At 41.5% G+C, this 9104-nt stretch overlaps 1 pseudogene; it reads left to right on the top strand.

Moving 5' to 3' along the window:
• Nucleotides 1–754: 754 nt before the first annotated feature.
• On the top strand, nucleotides 755–4393 carry LOC144251048 (phosphatidylinositol-3,5-bisphosphate 3-phosphatase MTMR4 pseudogene; annotated as a pseudogene).
• Nucleotides 4394–9104: the final 4711 nt, after the last annotated feature.

Below are 9104 nucleotides of genomic sequence, written 5' to 3'. Positions count from 1 at the left end.
TGGAAATAAGGTATTAAAAACAACAAAACAAAAACACATTATATCTTATGTATTTGTAAGCCTTGCGTAATTACAAGCACATTTATGTCCACATTTTTAGTAACTTGTTCATCATTTCCTCTTAAAAATGGTTCTAATTTTATCTTGTATTGTTGTTGCTGTTGTTGTTATGGTAAAATTAGCTCTTTGGCTGCTTTCACCCTTTCTGAGTTCCTCTACAATTGATAAGAGAAAGCATCTATTCTAAGCCACTTATATTTTAAAAATAAAACCACACAAGCTAGCACAGACTACAAATTGAATTAAAAGTTTATATTTTATTAGCAAGAATTTATTAGTTCTGTCAACATAGGTAACTTTAAAAATCAAGAAATAAGGCTTCTAGCTTCCCCATGGGAAGTCGAAAGCTCGAGAGAGTTCTTAAACATACAAATACTAAGGAAAAAAAATAACCCTCAAAATTATAACTTTTTCTTGGATTATGACATCAGTCTCAACAACTGACCTGATTTTATATTTTTCTTTAGCTGCATAGAACTGAGAAAAAAATCTTTATTTATACAGATAAAAGGTTTCAAATGGTAACAGCCTTTATACCACCTTCTGTTTTTCTCCCAGTTCTTTATGCACTTTATAAAGATCTTATATTCAATGGATTTTGAAATTTGATCGGAAGTCGTGAGAGCTTTGCCTTGGAGGGTCGGGCGGACACCACCTGGTGACAGCAGTCAGCCAGGACCCTCACCACGGTAGAATGGGTGAGGAGGGGCCTCCCAGCCTGGAGTATATCCAAGCCAAGGATCTGTTCCCTCCCAAGGAACTGGTGAAGGAGGAGGAAAATCTTCAGGTACCCTTCACAGTGCTTCAGGGAGAGGGAGTGGAGTTCCTGGGCCAGGCAGCCGATGCCCTCATTGCCATCTCTAACTACCGGCTGCATATCAAGTTCAAGGACTCTGTCATCAACGTACCTCTCCGGATGATTGACAGCGTGGAGAGCCGTGATATGTTCCAATTGCACATTGCCTGCAAGGACTCCAAAGTGGTGAAGTGCCACTTCTCCACTTTCAAGCAGTGCCAAGAGTGGCTCACAAGGCTAAGCCGGGCCACAGCAAGACCTGCCAAACCTGAGGACCTCTTTGCCTTTGCCTACCATGCCTGGTGCCTGGGGTTGACTGAGGAGGACCAGCATACCCATCTGTGTCAGCCAGGAGATCACATACGACGTCGGCAGGAGGCAGAGCTTGTCAGGATGGGCTTTGACCTGCAGAATGTTTGGAGAGTCTCACATATCAACAGCAACTACAAATTATGCCCCAGTCACCCCCAGAAGCTGCTGGTTCCTGTATGGATCACAGATAAAGAGCTGGAGAATGTGGCTTCTTTCCGTTCCTGGAAGCGCATCCCTGTGGTTGTGTACAGACACCTTCCCAATGGGGCTGCCATTGCCCGCTGCAGCCAGCCTGAGACCAGTTGGTGGGGCTGGCGGAATGCTGATGATGAGTACCTGGTCACATCCATTGCCAAAGCCTGTGCCCTGGACCCAGGGACAAGGGCCAGTGGGGGCCCTCTCAGCACTGGGAATAATGATGCCAGCGAGGCATGTGACACTGACTTCGATTCCTCTCTGACTGCGTGTTCTGGGGTGGAGAGCACAGCAGCCCCTCAAAAGCTACTGATCCTGGATGCGAGATCCTACACAGCAGCAGTGGCTAACCGTGCCAAGGGTGGAGGTTGTGAATGCGAAGAGTACTATCCCAACTGTGAGGTCGTGTTTATGGGAATGGCCAACATCCATGCCATCCGGAACAGCTTCCAGTACCTCCGAGCTGTGTGTAGCCAAATGCCAGATCCCAGCAACTGGTTGTCAGCACTGGAAAGTACCAAATGGCTGCAGCACTTGTCAGTGATGCTAAAAGCAACTGTGCTGGTGGCTAATACAGTAGACCGGGAAGGCCGGCCTGTGCTGGTGCACTGCTCTGACGGCTGGGACCGGACACCGCAGATTGTAGCCCTGGCCAAAATATTACTGGACCCGTATTACAGGACATTGGAGGGCTTCCAAGTGTTAGTGGAGTCTGACTGGCTGGATTTTGGGCACAAGTTTGGAGACCGCTGTGGCCACCAGGAGAATGCAGAGGACCAAAATGAACAATGCCCTGTGTTTCTCCAGTGGCTCGATTCTGTTCATCAGTTGCTTAAGCAGTTCCCTTGTGTGTTTGAATTTAATGAAGCATTCCTGGTAAAACTGGTACAGCACACGTACTCTTGTCTCTATGGCACATTCCTGGCGAACAACCCCTGTGAGCGAGAGAAGCGCAATATCTACAAGCGAACATGCTCTGTGTGGGCGCTCCTGCGAGCTGGCAATAAGAACTTTCATAACTTCCTTTATATGCCCGGCTCAGACATGGTCCTGCATCCCGTTTGTCATGTGCGAGCCCTTCACCTCTGGACAGCTGTTTATCTGCCTGCATCATCTCCGTGCACACTTGGAGAAGAGAATATGGATCTTTACCTTTCCCCAGTGGCCCAGAGCCAGGAGTTTTCTGGCCGCTCTCTGGACAGGTTACCTAAAACCAGATCCATGGACGATCTTCTTTCTGCCTGTGACACAAGCAGCCCCCTGACTCGCACATCCAGTGACCCTAACCTGAATAACCACTGTCAGGAGGTCAGAGTTGGCTTGGAGCCCTGGCACAGCAATCCTGAAGGATCATAGACAACCTTTGTGGAATCCGGGGTAGGAGGTCCCCAGCAGACTGTAGGAGAAATAGGCCTTCCTCTCCCTCTGCCCAGCAACCAGAAAGACTACCTGAGCAATAAACAAACTTTTAAGAGTCACAAAAGCTCTTCACTAAGTTATAAGCTGCTTAATACTGCTGTGCCCCGGGAAGTGAAGAACACCTGTGATCCTGAGATCCAAGTCCTGGAAGAGACTAAGGCACCAGCTCCAGACCCTCCTGCTCAGGATGAGCTAGGTAGGACTTTCAGTGGCTCAGGAGAGCCACCTGAGCCTGAAACAGAAACCATCAGTGTGCCCTCCAAGATCACTCCCTGCAAGTATGGCGAAGTCTGTGATTTTCCTCAGTCTGCCCAGGACTCTCTTATGGGTGCCGCCCAACAGGCACAGATAGAATCTGTGCTAGGTGTGACCTCCAGATGTGTTCTGAATCAGAGTCTGGGCAACCTTTGCAATCCACCGAGTGCTGCCTGCCAAACTCCTCTAGAGCCAAGCACCGACTTCCTCAACCAAGATCCCCCAGAGTCTGTGGCAGGTATCTCCCATCAGGAACAGCCCAGTTCTGTGCTGGATCTGATCCGTAGGGAGGAAGACACTGGCAAGAAAGGAAATAATAGGAGTGGGCAGTTACTGGAAAATCCTCGCTTTGGGAAAGTGCCATTGGAATTGGTCCGAAAACCAATTTCTCAGAGCCAGATCAGTGAGTTCTCTTTCTTAGGGTCCAACTGGGACAGCTTCCAAGGCTTGGTGACTTCATTCCCAAGTGGGGAGACTACCCCTCGGCGGCTGCTTTCCTATGGCTGCTGTAGCAAGAGGTCAAGCAGTAAGCAGATGAGGGCCACAGGGCCCTGCTTTGGGGGCCAGTGGGCTCAGAGAGAAGGTGTGAAGTCACCTATCTGTTCTAGTCATTCCAATGGACACTGTACTGGCCCAGGAGGAAAAATCAACCGGATGTGGTTGTCTGGTCACCCAAAGCAAGTCTCCAGCACAAAGCCTGTCCCACTGAGCTGCCCTTCTCCAGTGCCTCCACTCTACCTGGATGATGATGGACTCCCCTTTCCCACAGACGTGATCCAGCATAGGTTACGGCAAATTGAAGCAGGGTACAAGCAAGAGGTAGAGCAGCTACGTCGACAGGTGCGTGAGCTTCAGATGAGACTGGATATCCGTCACTGCTGTGCCCCTCCAGCAGAGCCCCCTATGGACTATGAGGATGATTTTACTTGTTTGAAGGAGTCAGATGGCAGTGATACAGAAGATTTTGGCTCTGATCACAGTGAAGACTGCCTTTCAGAAGCAAGTTGGGAACCTGTGGATAAGAAGGAGACTGAGGTGACTCGCTGGGTTCCAGACCATATGGCATCGCATTGCTATAACTGTGACTGTGAATTCTGGTTGGCCAAACGAAGACACCATTGCAGAAATTGTGGGAATGTATTTTGTGCTGGATGCTGCCACCTGAAGCTGCCCATTCCTGATCAACAGCTCTATGACCCAGTTCTCGTCTGTAACTCATGTTACGAACACATTCAAGTATCTCGTGCCAGGGAGCTCATGAGCCAACATCTGAAGAAACCCATCGCTACAGCTTCCAGTTGAATGCAAAGGAGATGACCTGTCCAGTTTTAACAGGTTTGAAGGGAAGATCTGCTTCAGGTGTAGTTTGAAAGATTCCTTGGTATGGCTCATGAAATCACAGAGCTCAAAGATATCATCTTGAGAAATCCTACTTGGTACTTTGAGACTGGAGCAGAGGAATTTCAATTTGGCGGAGGTCCTTTTCTGGAGAGACCCTCAACTTAGGGTAATGGTCCTGATCCAGACCCAGAGTCTGGAAGCTTAATGTTGAGTTGGTGACTCCAGCTTCTTTCTCTTGGGGGGTCACAAGATGATGATTTCATAGATACTGCCTGGTGCAAGGTGTCCAAACAGCAATAGAAAGGCATATGTATAACCAAACTGCAAGTGATAACCAGACCCATTTCTCCTCCACCTTGAAAAAAGCAGATTATAGTGTACAAGATAGGAATTCCTATCCGATTCGAGATGAACTCTTTTCTGTACCTCTGTGCTCTGTGTCTGTGCATGAAGGCTCAGTCTTTAGAGGCACTCCCTCTAGTTGCAATTAGTACTGTCTTTCTGTGGAATATGGTTTAAAGACTGGTTGGCCAAGTGGAGGTTTCAATGTATTTTTCACTTGGCTCATCAGCCAGCATCAGTGAATATTCAGTTTAGGGGGACAGTTCTAGGGAGTGAGACATTTTTGGGAGCAGAAGAAAACTCTGCTGATGTTTAGTCTTGGAAAAAATCAGAGCTGTGAAGGCAGTGGTCACTCTGTTATGCCAAGGCAGCTCTGGAGGTATGCACTGTGAATGAGAAGGGAGAAGCAAAAATTATCTTGTGAAATATCTGCTGATTGTGCCCTACCCTTCGCACCTGACTTTTCCTAGTTGTCCTGGTGCTAATACAGGAGCTCCACCTTGATCCTCTCCTGGCATGAAAATAAAACAAAGGTTTTTGTTGTTATTCCATTTCCCATTTCCCCCATGTTGTCTTTCCCTTGGCTGCTGCCTCCTCTGAGTCACACTGCTTCTTATCCTGAACACTTGACACCTTGAGGGTAGAATTTAGCATTTGGTTTTTACCTCCTAGAATATGCTGTTTGGTAGGTGAGGGTTTCAGTACAAATGCTGCTGTCTATTTTTGTGCACTTAACAATGGAACCCAAACAAGAGAATGAAGCCTTGATACCAAAATTGGGAGAGAAAATGTGTCCATGTGGACCAAAAAAAAATTTTTTTTAATTTTAGTTTTAATTTTGTTTTTTCATCTTAATATGTACCAGTGGCACTTAACCAAAAGATAGTGATGTAGCCATGTACTGTGGTTGGGACAGATACAGTCTCCTTGTTCTATAATGAAACTATTAGGATTTCCTTTATACATTTTCCTTAAGTCATTGGTGTATAAAAGGCAAATGACATTTAGGCTTATTCTGTTTTAAAACTGTGGTAGTTGTCTTTCTCACTGCTACTTTCATGTTGCTTTCTAGAAAAAAAAATTCATTCCAAAATAACTAGAATCTGCATTTAGAATAAGAATTGTTATTTGTCCTGCCCTTTTCTTCAGTCTACAGAGAAGCATCTGTGCTGCTTTTATACTTGCCATGGATGTAACCTAAAAAGTTTTGGCGTATTTAGGTCAGCCTAGCAGAACTTTTTTTTTTTTTTTTCATTTAAATGGAGCTGAATAATGGAGATTTTGTGTCTGGGAAATTCCTGAGATCATTGAAAAAGTAACAAACTCTTCCTTGTCTCTGATACATAAAATTCTTTTAACCATTTTCTCAATCATTAAAAATTACTGCCAGTCATGAGTGGCTTTTTAATTAACTTTACTTTGATTGCACTTCACTCTGCCTGTTTTCAGGGGGAGTAATATTGGTAACATTTGGGGAGACTGTATCTGTCTATTTTGTGTGGCTGTTTTGAGGGATTGTCCCATCAGTGAATAAACTGCATGGCCTTGGAGAGAGACTCTGGGCTTTTGGCTCAGATCCGTTCATCAAATATTCCTTTCAGAGCTGTTGTGGGTGTAAGTGACATGATGTGGCCAAAAATCCAAACTGTGCAGTTGCGTTGTGACAAACATGCAATGTGCTGTAAAAACTCAATACAGTTTAAATAAAATCTCTATATTAGTGCTGCTTAAAAAAAAAAAGAAATTTGATAAAAAAAAATTTAGTTTTCTTTGTTAAAACATAAAAGAATCCATCGCTCTGATATCAGAGCTACTATTTATTTTTCTATCAACTGAGTTAGTTGGGAAGAACAATAAACTTTCTAATACTAAAACTATTATATGTAAAATCAGGAATGCTATAAAATAATAATCTTTGTTGGAATTCTCATTTGGAAGAAGCAGAGAGACAGAAGAATACATATCATTTCCTGAAATTTATTCTTAGTTAAAAGACACAACTGAGAGTGAATTTCCAGTCTCCACTGCCTTCCTCTGTACTGATGCATGTACTCATACTTCACTTTCAAATTACCACAGACCATACATACAAAGTGGGCAAGCGGGGAGCACATGAGCATGAGCAGCTCTTTAGCAATGCTTCCTCCCCACTCCAGCTGTTAACTACTTGAGCTGCATTTTGGAATGCACAGCTGAGTGGAACTGAATACACAGGATTCACCCCAGAAGCAACTGAAAAACCATAAATTTTGCTGAGAATCAAATATTATGGAGGTTGAATAGATCATATATCACAGAGCAAAATTGGGAAAAAATTTGAAAAAAAATGATGATAACATGAATACTGAGAGAAAAATACTGCCTGCAGAAAAACTGGAAATAATCAAATCAAATCCTTATAAATGAATACCAAAATTATATAGCTTAATATAGATGGAAAAGCAAATACAATTTAAAATGTTTTTAAATGTTAGTGATATATCTATGTGTGTGTCAGTTATGTCAAATTTGGAGACTTCTTAAAATATTTCCCGTAACTTGGAGAAGACGTATTACCATGTTTTCTACATGACAAGTGGGCAGATGCATAGATCTGGATATATTAATAATTTAAGCAAAACAAAACAAAAAAAAAACCTTAACAAGGACAAGTGCAGATATCACCATATAGAGTTGAAAGAGTTCATTTTTCAAGTCAAGAGTCTGCCTAAACATTGTGATAAATATTTTAGAAAGCAAGCAGTGAACTGATAACTTTTAGATTAGATGTATTAATATTTTGCAGAGCTAAAAGTACATGGGCTTGGCAAGGCTATTGGGTATAATGTCAATATAAAAACTGAACTGTGATTCCATATAATATCAAGAAAAAATGAAATGGAATATAGCATCAAAACCACAAAAAAATTGATGATATTTAACAAAATGTGTGCAATAATTCTACATAGAAAACTATACAATATTGTTTAGAGAAATGAAAATCCAAACAAATGGAGAGAAAAAGGTGATTATGAACTAGGAAACTATAAACTATTAGTTATTAATTTTGGCTGACTATAGAATTAATTATATTCTAATCAAAATCCTAAGAGTTGTTTTTGTTTGTTTTTGATTGTTTTTGTAGAAAGTGATAGAATACTGATAAAATTGATATGGAAATGCAGAAAATCTGTAATAGCCTCAGAATATTTGGAAAAAAGAGTGATATTGTATTACTTTCATTACCTGGTTTAAAGACTTACTATAACTATTGGGTAATTAAAACAATGTGTATTGATGTTAAATGTGGGCAAACACATTGACAGAATGGAATAATGAGTTAATAAATAAGCTCATACACATGTGGTCAATTGAGTTTCAATAAAACCACCAAGGCATTTTGAAGGAAGATAAATGCCTTTTTAACAAGTATTTCTTGAAGGTTGCGGATGTAGCTCACTGATAGAGTGTTTGCTTAGCATCTGAAAGGTCCTGGATTCAATCTCTAGCTCCTGGCTGCCCTCAACCAACCCAACAACAACAACAACAAAAAAATCTGAGACCAAGTATTTCTTGGACAATGAAAACACCAAAACAACAAACATGAGAACTCCTGCCTCACCTAATATTAACAAAACATTTTTGAGATAGATAGCAGACCAAAAAAAATGTGTAAAAACAGCATAATTCTATGGTAGCATTGTCAAAGGTTTTTTTTTTAGGGATAATAGAAAATAATTGGCTGTAAAGACAAAACATGGAGAGATTAATCTTTATCAAAGTGTTAACTTTGGTTCATAAAATACATGTCTTCTTGTTTATTTATTTATTTATTTAATGAAAGAGCAGTCACAAAATGGAAGAAACATTTGTAATTCCTCTACCTGGAAAAGTTCTTTTGCCCCCAGAATATAAAACAGCTTACATAAATCAGTAAAATCAACCTTAAAAAATATCAAATAAAAAACTAAAATTGCCATGTGACTTAGATTCTTTTCAAAATATATATACAAATAAGCAGCAAGCATAAACAAAAAACTCTCAATATCCTTAGCCATCAAGACAATGCATATTAAAAAGATAGTGATGATTTACTACAAGGAAGACACACAGCGCCAAATGGGAACAAGGCTCTGATAATATATGAACTTTCAAATATCGCTATGGGGAAGGTAAAATGGTACAGTTCCTATGGAAAGTAGTTTGACATTTTGTTAGAAAGTTATAAATACATCAAACACATGACCTAGAAAAATGAAAACATATGTACACGAAAGAACATAAAAATGTTTACTGCAAATTTATTCAGAATAGTTACAAACTGGACAACCACCAAATGCATGATTAGAGAAGAATAGATGTTAAAAGTCCTGTCAGATGCTTATAGTTAAGTACTACTCAGCAC

This window comes from Urocitellus parryii, chromosome Y, assembly GCF_045843805.1.
Source record: "Urocitellus parryii isolate mUroPar1 chromosome Y, mUroPar1.hap1, whole genome shotgun sequence".
NCBI lineage: Eukaryota > Metazoa > Chordata > Mammalia > Rodentia > Sciuridae > Urocitellus > Urocitellus parryii.
The sequence above is the reverse complement of the archived record's forward strand: the minus strand, read 5'-3'. Positions and strand labels throughout refer to the sequence as shown.